The 12,067-nt window shown below is 41.5% G+C and overlaps 1 long non-coding RNA gene across 3 annotated transcripts; it reads right to left on the minus strand.

Annotated features, from left to right (window-relative positions):
- Nucleotides 1-272: 272 nt before the first annotated feature.
- Nucleotides 273-10,605, minus strand: LOC119281584. Of its 3 annotated transcripts, XR_005138469.1 has the most exons (8): nucleotides 10,209-10,605; nucleotides 8,878-8,964; nucleotides 7,477-7,555; nucleotides 6,495-6,627; nucleotides 3,392-3,502; nucleotides 1,325-2,568; nucleotides 1,122-1,207; nucleotides 273-618 (listed from the first exon to the last, which is right to left on the minus strand). It is a non-coding gene; the product is annotated as an uncharacterized LOC119281584 (long non-coding RNA). The 3 variants fall into 3 exon arrangements; XR_005138467.1 differs by having other exon boundaries at nucleotides 1,122-2,568; XR_005138470.1 differs by having other exon boundaries at nucleotides 1,122-2,568; nucleotides 3,392-3,512.
- Between the last annotated feature and the right edge of the window lie 1,462 nt (nucleotides 10,606-12,067).

Raw genomic sequence — 12,067 nt, forward strand, 5'->3', positions numbered from 1 at the left:
ACTCCGCCGAAGGCAGAAATTGTTGCCGGAACCATCTAAGTTAACTTAGTTGCTCCGGTGGTGTGTGTAGTCCTCCTTGGACTATGGCTCCATAATAGTAGCTACTAGATAGGCAGTGCGGCTTGCCACACCCCGCACCCCTGCCGGGTGCGGTCACATACAACCTGACGCAGTAGGTCACGCTTCAAATTCAATAGGTTGACATGATGAAAGGGAAAAGTGCGCACGTTTAAAACTTTATACCAAAAGCAAGGAAGAATAGCAGCACACAATAATTTGTTTACAATGCATTGAGAATTATATCCAACTTGGTAAAACACAATTCATATTGGATTCAGGCTGTTACACAAATAGCAAAGCACAATAGCAGCACCCACCTAGTCTACTACTCGTTATACAATATATATTTTCAGATTGAAGGAAATATAGACCACTGATTCCATCGTTTGAATTTCTCAAAAAAAGATATAGGAGGAAAATGTCACATGATATACCAAAAGCAAGTCCTAACAGTAGCCTAAGAGAATGGATATATATAGTTCTTCTATGTCATATGGTGATAGTAGTGTATTGGATAGCCCCGTCAGAAGATCTTGCTCGAGGTGCTGTCTGAAAGATCTGTTGATAGAATTCTAAAGAGATGAGTGAACCTAGAATGGAAACACATAAAATTTTGCAACCCAAAAAAGTATATCCACAAGCATGGCACAAGAAGCACAACATTACTAAAAAAATGTCTTCGTAGTTTTGATGGAGGTACTACCAAAAGTAGGGCAGGAAATCTCAAATTAGAACACCAGGAAGCAACCCATAGCAGACACAAGATTAGCCATGGTAGATAGCTACACAAATCCATGACCCCCTAATCATCTACACAAGTCCTCCCCACCTCCTTCCTCATGTTGGCTCCGACCGGGACGGCACACCAGTCAGCACCACGAAGGGGTCAAACACAACCAGGCTCTAACTGGGACGTCACACCAGTCAGCACCACGAAGGGGTAAAACATAACCAGGCCATGAAGTACTCAGCAAGAAGAAGGGGTCAAACACAACCAGGCCAAGTACTGGTGGATTTTAAATGGGAAAAGGCTAATTAAACATGAGAAGATTGTTACCGACCATACGTCCCCTGCATTAAGGTGAATGCCTGCTCCAGAAGTCGATGTGGTGTGAATCTTTAGAAAAGCCCATAGTACTCCAAACTCCTACAAAATCATTCACATTTTTTTATTCTTCAGCATAAGAATGGGGGTGCATGTACAATAACTCACGGGATTGATGAGCACAAAGGAAATTCAAGACATAAATCAATCGGCCAGAACCTTGACTTCCAGTCGACCAGCGCACATTGTTATGCTTGCGAAGGGAGACATCGACGTTAGAATCACATAAGTATCTCACGTCAGAGATCATCACTACCTTACACAGCGTCGTGCCGACTCCTACACCTTCTTGTCGTGGAAGGAAAAACCAGAGAGTAAGGCCCATTTCGAAAGCTACCAAATTCACCACCCAGAGTCCATTATATTTATCCAGTGAGTTGCCTCCCATAATGCCCACAATTATGGTCACAATCTATATATGCTCATGAGTAAAAAGTAGTTGACAGTAAACTATAAGCATTACTCATAAACTATTAATGCTGACTCCTACGTCTAAATATTGGCTCAACTTGTTCTAGTTAATCAGTAGGCACAACAATAAAATATAATTCTTCTAATTGACACACATGAAAATAATGGAAGAAAGGGAAGAGAAAAAATAACTTCAGCATAGGAACAGCTGCCATCCGACATAACACATGCCTTCAGGTCATCTACATAAAGAAAAAATGATAAGGCTTTTAAAGGCTTCATTGAGCAGGTGCACATGTGACTCGTATGTCCATATTAGCATAGGCATATTTTAAGAGCACTGTCATTTTCCCTTTTCAACATACGATGCCCTGATGTTAAGAAGTACATTAACAGGTAAGTAGTGCAGCTTGCCGCACACTGCCTAAGTCCACTCCACATAACAGGTCGCATCCATCAAAAAGCATGTGGGCACATCAAATAAGAGAGTGGCCATTGAGATAAGAGATAACACATCCCATAATAATACAAAGCAAATTTTCCTATGATCAGGATACAAAAATCTACATAGGTGCCCATTAGAATTACACAAGAAACTGCGTAAAGATCAAAAACATGGGCTTGGAAGGTACATAATTCAAGGTTCATTCTTATTCTGATAAAAATATAAGGTAACAACAAAAATCTATATATTTGAACCCTTGTATGATGTATAGTCGAATAATCTAGATTGACCATTACCAGAATAGATTTGGCAAGAAAAAAAGACTACAATCTTGTACAGTTCAAACTATAGGCTGGCCCTCAGAATGCTGGTGTGGTCACAAAATCATAGATAATCCAGAGAAGCATAACAGTGCCATGCAAGAAAAATAAACCAAGACATAGGAGCATCGAAGTAAAATGTGAAAGAAAAGAACCGGTGCATCCAAGATAGTGAATCTTGTATTTTCAGTCGCAAAGTGGGCTCTACCAACTTCGACAGTCTTCCCCTGAGCACATGCAAGAAAAAGCATAAGAAACCGTAGAGCATTAACACTGATCATTAAGCAGGCACAATAGTGTATCTGGAACATAATAAAAGCTGATGTAACATTAGGCACTCTCAAGATTCTATACTTGTGGGTTGTGGCCTAGAGGTAAGTAATAATGTTTCAAATAGAGAGTTCAAAGTTTAGGTCATCAATGGATTGCACCTCCTCAAACTCGGATTGTTCATTAAATAGATCTGAGGAGCACTTGGTATGAGTGGCCTCTATTCATGTTGCCAAGCACACAAATATTAGCATTTAATTTTGGGGAAAAGATTAAATGCTGGATAGAAAATGCCATGCTCTCCATTTAACATACACTGGAAATTTCATTTCAATTCAGCATAGCTTGAACTCCTGATAGGCAATTCGTGAGTTAACATTTGAACTAAGATGGCCTTCATAAAACATATATGATCCAGTTTGAGAACATTTGTAGCATTTAAAATGAATGCATTAACATTTGGACTAAGATGGCCTTCATAAAACATCATCGATTATCCAAAAAGGCGCATATGTCGTGCTTTCTTTATCGACACAAAAAAACCAGGAGCACTCTTGCAAATAAATGTGAGAAGCATGGGCATTATTGCAGATTATTAATCCACGGTCCTATGAAAAATCTCAAGAACTAATATAAGTTGGTGTCTTTACTTCAGCAAAAGAAGCATAGGACCCTCAAAAAAAGTGTTAAAATTTACAAAAATCTATTCAGCAGCAGCCAAGACGACCAAGCAAGCATGGACCAATATATAGATCAACTTTATGGTAAATAGCGGCCTACCTCTTTCTCGACAATGGCCATAATGAGAAGGTCACTAACTGTTCTTCATTTGCGGCAGACACGGGCGTGCCTACAGCCTTCCCTTGGTACAATGAAGTGCTCGACCGGGGACTGAATCGGCCTTGCAAGAACGGTGAATATTAGATGACATGATTGTTTGTAACTGAATAAAATCTCCAAATTCTGAAAATGATCATAAGGAGCATCATATGAACTTTCTCACGGGTATCATTACAGTAATACAAAAACAACCATATGCAATGCAGCAATCATAATCAGGGCAAGCATTAAAATTAAACAACTATCATCATTGTCCATTGGAGATCTTTATAAGCCAAATTAAATGGAAGGAAAATGTTAGGACCCCCACAGTTTGTCGTGGCTGAAACTATATGAAAAATTAACAATAAAACTTCCACTTTCCATGTTTATCCAAATTTTAGTTTAAGAACCAGATTCTCCTTTTTCTACACTTGCCCATAGATTTCCAATGAAGAATAAACGACACGGTAGTGGATACAGTGGGAGCAGGTTTGTCAATCTTTGTTTTAAGCAAACAGTATGATAGTAAGAAAGGAGATCACAAACTTAATGCACTAAAAATGAATAAAGAGTATGAACATATATTATAACCCTACATACCGGCAAGACTATTTAAATTTTGTGAGCAGGAGAAGCCTCAAAGATAACTTACATAATTAATTTGGAAAGGCATAACCCTTGTTGTTTATAATGATGACTCTGGAATCTGTACCATCAGATAGATACTGAGAATGCCTCAGCAATCTATTCAGATCTAAACTTATATATCATTTTCTACAGTGCATCATTATGTTTGGAACTCAACCTTGACTCTATTCAAGCACGATTGGCAAGATTGAGGTAAACAAAAATGGCATCAAAGACATCACAGACCTCACTTCACAATAAAACAACTGCATATCTGGTGCATTATCAGTGAGATCCAACTCCAATATAATGCTTCCAAGCTCCATATCTCTACTTTGCAGAGATCAAGTGGGGAAAAAATCAGAAATGACACAATTTTCTCCCTATCAGCATGTCCCAAGGAATTTATGTTATAGAGTAGGCAACAAAATGACTTGCCACCTCATACAAACAGGAAGAGGTAATCATTTCATTCATAAATTTTTAGGGCACAATAGTCAAAAAAACATGGAAAGGCAAGTATTGCATAGCAAATATTGGAGCAGAAAGTTCCTACTTGAGCTAGATGATATCAGATATAACCTTTCATCTCAATGTGAATACTGATCGAAGATCTATTATCTAGTTATGTCACATGCAGAATGAGATACAAAAAGATCATGTAGTATACAAAAAATGGAGTGCAGCAACAACGGAAAGAAACGCTAAAAGGGAACATAGAGCAGAAAACCAAACCAAAATGCAAGCAAGAATTTTAAAAGGGGTACATAGAGCAGCATGAGCATGAGGCATAGAAAAATGGGGTCACCTTAAGATCAAGAATCAATGGCCCTCTCTCAGTTCAAATCAGAAGGAAAGAACCACTATTATTGATTAAAGTGTTTTTTAAATAGGCAAAGCACTGCAACACTGGATCCTAAGCTACAGTTGAGGCATACAAAACTATAAGTGTCTGTTCTTTTCATATATAAACAACCTTTAGTATCTCAACCAGAACCAAAGCAAAACAAAAAACATGGTTAAGTAACCAGCAAAGGAAGAACGAAACTTTTGGAATTTTAAAGTAACAAGACATGAAAAGTTCTTTTTTGCCTTCAATATTACACACATTAGGGGAGGTAGCTGCAGTTTTATTGCATAGTGGGCTCAGATTTGCCTTTCCTCGATCATATAACCTACGGACCTACCCCCATCATCTCTTATCACCAGATCGATCTGTTTATACAATAGAGCTGCCCTGGTTATCACTCTTCAAGAATGACCATCCAAGGACAACAAGTATCATAGGATCAAAAAGGATTCTAGAGACAAGAGGGAGGATCCAACTTGATACCCACTGGTGCCTCGATTGCTCAAAGGCACACTAATTCCAGCCAAGGTAATCATCATCGCCCTAGCACGAACACCACTTGAGCATAAATAAGCAACATCTTTAAATACAAATAAAAATGGTTCAACGTTCATTGCATAGCCGCCACGGACGCCATCGCCGGCGCCGCTGATATGCCGCCCTCCTCCGTGGCCGCTGCCGCCATCGCCATGGGAGCCACCTGCGTGGGAGGGAGGGAGGCAGCTGCAGGAGCGAGTGAGAGAGGACGCGGCGGCTAGGTTTTCATCACAGGAAGCCGCAGTCATTTTATACCCCCCCCCCCCTAAGCGAAATGACCCAGATGCCCTGGTGGGGGCACGGTATTTACATTTTGTTGCAACTGGAATTTTATCCGACGGCCCAGGTCGATCGAGGTCAAAATCGGATGGCCCACAGCGATCGGGCTCGAGATCGAACGGTCGGTATCACGACGGACTTTCAATCGGACGTCTGAAAATCCAAACAGCTGAGGAAGCTCCATTTCGGTTCAGACTCAAACAATGGGATTCTCGATTCAGGGTTCATTGCATAGCGGGCTCAGATTCACCTTTCCTCGATCATATAACCTACCCCCGTCATCTCTTATCACCAGATCAATCTGTTCATACAGTGGAGCTTCCCTGGTTATCACTCAACAAGAATGACCATCCAAGGACAACAAGTATCACATGATCAAAAAGGATTCTAGAGACAAGAGGGAGGATCCAACCTGATACGCACAGGTGTCACGATTGCTCAAAGGCACACTTATTTCAGCCATGATGAATCATCATCGCCCTAGCACGAATGCCACTGATCAATCTAGCAAATCCAGGAGCATAGCTATAGGACCAGGGCATCCACATGTAAACCAGAGCATCACATTAGCTCCTATGATAGCAACTAAACATGAACAACATCCTACAAACCCTAAAATGGCATGGATCCACAACTACCGAGCTCAAATAGGAACCGATGCATGAGTAGGGCATAGAGCATCAACCAGACGAGCACCACATCAATATAGCCATGGCCATGTCCCATACAGTAGCCGAAGCAGAGGGGCGGGAGGAAGATGGACCTCACCGAGGGAGGCTGTAGCCGAGGCAGTACTCAGTGCACGCCGGGGTTGCGCCTGAACACCGTCCAACCGGCGAGGAACCGCATAGGAGTTGCGCCTTGCACCATCCCGCCGACGAGCACGAACCCATCAAACAACCTGTGTAAGGAAAGCATCATTGTTTATCAGAAACAATTAGCTAGGAATTATTATTTAATAGAAATGCATTTTTTTAGCACACAGATATATACAGGAAAAATACATGAGCAGATCCTTCTATCAAAGGTCACAGAAACAACAATATGAAATCAATATGTTAGTTAGAAAATGTTTTGGTAGAACATATTCAAAACATCCATGTGCAGTACAAAAGGAACTTGACCTTGTTGCAACCATCTCTGAACCTGACACTACAGTCTGAACCAGGGAAAAGGAATAACAATGCAGCTTTCTAGTCCTGACTGCTTTTCTTGTGAGCAAATGCATAATAATTTAGACTCAGGTGGCACTATACAGAACAAAAACAGTCTGAACTACTGCAAATACTACCATCGAGTCCTTACCGTGGATGACCATAACCATGTTGAGATTAACGGTAATGTGTATCAATTATTTACAGTTTTTCATGTTGAGATTGGTGTGCCCATAATGGAATAAGGACTCGATGAAGAGCATGTCACGGTGAGACAAATTGTACTTACAGCAAGTTTCATAATATATTTTGATTACTGATTAGCACAACAACCATAACCATGTGCACACCAATTAGCAGGAAAACAACACAGACACATATAACCGAATCTGCAATATGATGAATATCAGAGACTGGAAGACAGAGAAAGAGAGACAGGGAGGGGGGGTAGGGTGGAGTACCACCATGGATGAATGGACAGTAAACTGGATCTACAGGTTCTATCATTGTACCGTATCTCCTTCCCATCATTTGTTCTAATCCTACAGATACGAAAGAAAAGAGAGCAGGGGAAAGCGCGGAAGAGAAGGGCTCACCGAGCATAGAAGGAAATCAGTCGAAACAGGCTAGGGTTTGTTCGATGACCGAGCGAACATGACAAAAGAAGCATTCACCCTGAATAAATCAAATTAGAAAGTAATATTCAGTTAGCATCACTAAAAATTTGAAAAAAAGGAAATACATAGATATGTACATGCATTTTAACCTACTATAAGCCAAGCTGATGCCGGCATGGCTATTCGTTAACTTTACATCATTCAAGAAAATAGATCAATATTACCAGTTTGAGAGAATAGTTTGAATTGAATAAAATGATTCACTTAACTGAAAAGATTCATTTAGTTTGAATGAATAAAAAGTTTCAGTTAACTAAAATGATTCAAAGAAGAGCAAGCAGGAGTACACTACTGCACAACTTGACTGAAAAAATTTACTCCAATAATACTGCTACATTTGCTACTCCAGTACAGAGGGAGTACTCCATTTAGTTAATGCAAAAGATTCATTTAGTTTTAACAAAAGATTTTGCTGAACAAGAGCACTAAATCCTAATTAAATTAGAGGAGACACAAACTTTAAATCCTAATTCAATGGCACACACACCCACAGAGACACATCTTTGTCATGAACAGGATATGGAAAATTAAATCAGATATATTACTACAGAGTGGCAAAGGATAACCATCTCCAACTAAGCGTTGCTTTTTAATTAGGCAATTTAAGAATCAACATCCTGTAAGGTTATAAGCACCACTGAGCTACAAAAGAACAATATTTTCCTTTTTATAAAACCGGAGAAACAGTGGACAACTGGAGATGAAAAGGAGCAGGCCAAACTTCTATGTTACAGAACTGAGGCCACCAACATACTATTCCTTCTTGAGCCGCCACATAACTATTTATCAAATCAAGGGAAGCAAGAACTATTTCTCCAAGCAATAGATAAACTACTTTGGACACCATTTTATTTAGCCAATGAGCTGGAAATTTAAAACTACACGACCCCAGACAATATTCCAGCTTCCACTTTCTCAGACTTTTGTCACCTTAGCCCTACCAAAATTCAGGCCACGTAGGTTGTTGTAACTCATAATGCTAATACCTAGGCGAGTGACATATATATATGAAAGAAACCGACATCGAATGTAAACAGAGCAAACAGCTGTTAATTCTGTTGTTGTACAAAAACTTAAGAAAGTACTTCCTCTGTTCTTAAATGCAAGTTCTTTTAGAGATTCCAATATAGACTACATACAGAGTAAAATGAGTGAATCTACACTCTAAAATATGTCTATATACATCCGTATGTAGTCCTCATTGAAATTTACAAAAGACTTATATTTAAGAACGGAGGGAGTAGTATCTACACAGATTGATTAGAAGCAAAGAGAGGAACTTTAAATGGCAGATGTTAGAGAATTAAGCAAATGCCATACTTGAAGATCTTCGCGGAAATATATGGTCCAATTCAGGAACCACACATGTAGCGTTCAGAAGGCATCCATTACTACATCATCATTTATCTGAAATAAGATGGCATGCTTTGTTCAACACACATAGTTTAGTTGAAAGGTACAACAAATAGAAAAGAGCGTGTGTATTTTACAGCCAGAAGGAATGTAAGATACATAAATATTGTTTGCAGATTTTTAATCCAAAGCTAGAAAATAATCTCAAGAACTAAACACAGTTGGTCTGACTTAGTATCTGGCCGAACAGCCAGGTCTAAGATCAGAACCTCGGGCTTATGACAACGGCGGAATCTAAGTCATTCCGATTGCACAGTTGGGCTAAATCTAAGTTATTCCCTGCTAGCTATACATGCTCATTTTAGAGCTTAGATATATCATATGTCAGCTGAAAGTGGAAGGATAATGTAAAAGGATGGGACTGAATAAATGCACGACAGCATGTAAACAGTCCAGTGCTGGTAAATCGAATCACATAGTAAAAGGACATAGTATTTTTCTCACCAATAAAAGAAGTTCCTCCAAATGAATAAATCATACAACAGTGCCAAATAATGTAGTAATAGTTTAGTGGCCTTTCAAGACCAATTGCAATAACAGTAGTTTGATAGATTAAATGGCAGGGCCGTAATAAAATAAGCTGATTTTTACGATCAAGTATATGATGAGAGGAATACGGAATGGCATGGGTGGCTTTGGATCCTTTTTGTTGCAGAAAGTCAAGATGTAAACTATCCGCAGGAGAACAAATGAGCAACGAAAATAATTAGAGTGCAATACCAAAGGGCATGTGCACTATTGCAGATTGTTAATCAAAATCTCAAGCACTAAAACAACTTGGTTTCTCTTTGCTTCAATTGTACTTGAAGGAAACAGACCTCCCAAGGAGCAAATTATCAACAAGCTAGGTCTCAACAATCGAACATATGGCAGTCGTCTCATTGGCAGTCGTCGGTTTGTCGTCTTAGCAGTTGCACTCAACAACACAAGACAATCCATGGATATGCAGCGGCAAAGCGGCCGGTGAATCAATCTAATGCCAACAGATGCAGGAAGCAGTAAAAATGCAAGCAAGTGTACCGTGCAGATGAAGCAGCAAGCAGGAAGCTGCTCATACAACAATCGATTAAGCTGCTTGTAGTAGCTAGCTAGCTTTGTACATACAGAGTACGTCTATACCTTTCAGTTAAGGATCTAATGCTCAGAAACCAGGGGGTCACGACCCCCTTTGGCCTCCACGAGGAACCAGGACTCGCGGTCGAGCGAGGGGCAGGGCAGGGGGGAGGGGGGCTGCTCACCGGGACGTCGGGGGCGAGGTGGCGCACGTCGTCAAGGACGTATCAGAAGTCGCCCTCGGAGATCTCGACGTATGCGGCGTCGGTGAGGCTGACGTGGGAGGCGTTGCGGAGGGCGCCGAGGTTGGGGTAGTAGTTGCTGGATATCCGCACGCACAGGGCGGAGAAGGGCAGCGCCGCCTTGGCCTGCTGCTTTGTCAAGGCGCGATGCGGGCCGGGATCTCGATCCAACTCCGGCCGGCAGCCCTGTCGTCCCCGGAGAGACCCCCTGCCCCAGTGTGCCCGAGGGAGAGAGGCGGCTGCGTGGGAGGGAGGGAGATGCGGGGGGAGGAGGAGCGAGTGCGGGGAGCGGCGACGGCGACGGCGGGGCAGGAAGGGGCGCGGGAGGGAGAGAGAGAGGCGGGCGCGGGAGGGAGGGAGAAAGGAGGAGGCGGCTAGGTCTTCACCACAGGAGCGCCCCCATTTTATACCCCACGACGCGAAATGATCGGAATGCCCTGGTGGGGGCATGGTATTTACATTCTGTTGCCATTGGAATTTTATCCGACGGCCCAGGACGATCGGGTAAATATCAGACGGTCCATGGCGATCTGGCCTGAGATCCGACGGCCTGTATCGCGAGGAGATTTCGATCCGACGGTCCAGAATCCAAACGCACGGGAGAGCTCCATTTTGCTTCAGACTCTAACAAGGGGATGTGGCATCTTCTCTCCCTTGTTCCTTAGTACAAAGATTACATGAGCTATCCTAAATGATTGTCATCCATGTGATGTAATTCTCGGTGTGTTTGTTGTGGTGTGGTAAATTCCCACTTTAATATTAGACTAGCACAAATGCCCGTGCGTTGCAACGGGAGTGTAGAAAAAATATAACGCTGCAAAAAGGTTTTTATGAAACGACGGGTGAGAAAATAGGTGGAAGACGAAGCTCTGGAGGCTTGCTGCTATAAACTTGTAAGGATGATGCTAACTAAGTGACAACACTTTTACTTAGGGACGGCATTCCGATGACCTCATCAAGGTGATGCAAGATTTGCCAACATCTGGTTCGTGGCCACATATGTCACATATCTTGGTCTCTGGCCAACAAAACAATCAGACGAGGGACAATGTCTAAATTGTTGACGGTATCTAGATTAGAAGAAAATATCACACGGCCCTCACCCAATAACCATGGCATGGGTTTTATTGTGCGTATTTGAGAAAAAAATGACATAATTTTTAAAACCTATTTTTGAAATCATACAGAATAAAAGAAGAAGCTTTGTGATCGGCCCATCTAACTCTTCTTAACCCTAGCCCGGTAACGTGACCAAACACACAGGCTGATTGATCTTTGCGGCCGGGCTGGAACACACAAGCACGCACGTACAAATACACCAAAATCGTTCCTTTAATACCTCCCTGAAATCCAGTTGATTTATTCTAGCGCTTCTCCTCGAACCGAAGCCTCTTAATTTATTCTAGCGCTTTCCTTATTATCTTATATCGCAATTTCCTTCTCCAATCCTTTGCCTCAGCGTGGATTGCTTTCCTTATTATCCCCTGTCTCAATTCCTTTTCTTTTCTTATCATTTCTCTTGCCGCACAAATTTCTTTCTCAAATTTGCTTCGGCGTGGAAGGCTTTCTTTATTAGTGTCCCCCGTCTCAAATCCTTTTGGTTTTCTTATTATTTATCTCGCTGCACGTTGCAACGTCGGCTGAAATCCTATATAAATTAGGAGGATGAGATATAAAGCGGCGAGGTGCGATTGACCAAAGCACTCGGCTAGCTCAGTTGGTAGCGGATTAGTTACAGGACAGGAAGGTTGTGAGTTCGAATTCCTGCCCAGGCAATTATATTTTATCACGGCATTTTACCC

This window comes from Triticum dicoccoides, chromosome 1A (genome assembly GCF_002162155.2).
Source record: "Triticum dicoccoides isolate Atlit2015 ecotype Zavitan chromosome 1A, WEW_v2.0, whole genome shotgun sequence".
Classification (NCBI taxonomy): Eukaryota; Viridiplantae; Streptophyta; class Magnoliopsida; order Poales; family Poaceae; genus Triticum; species Triticum dicoccoides.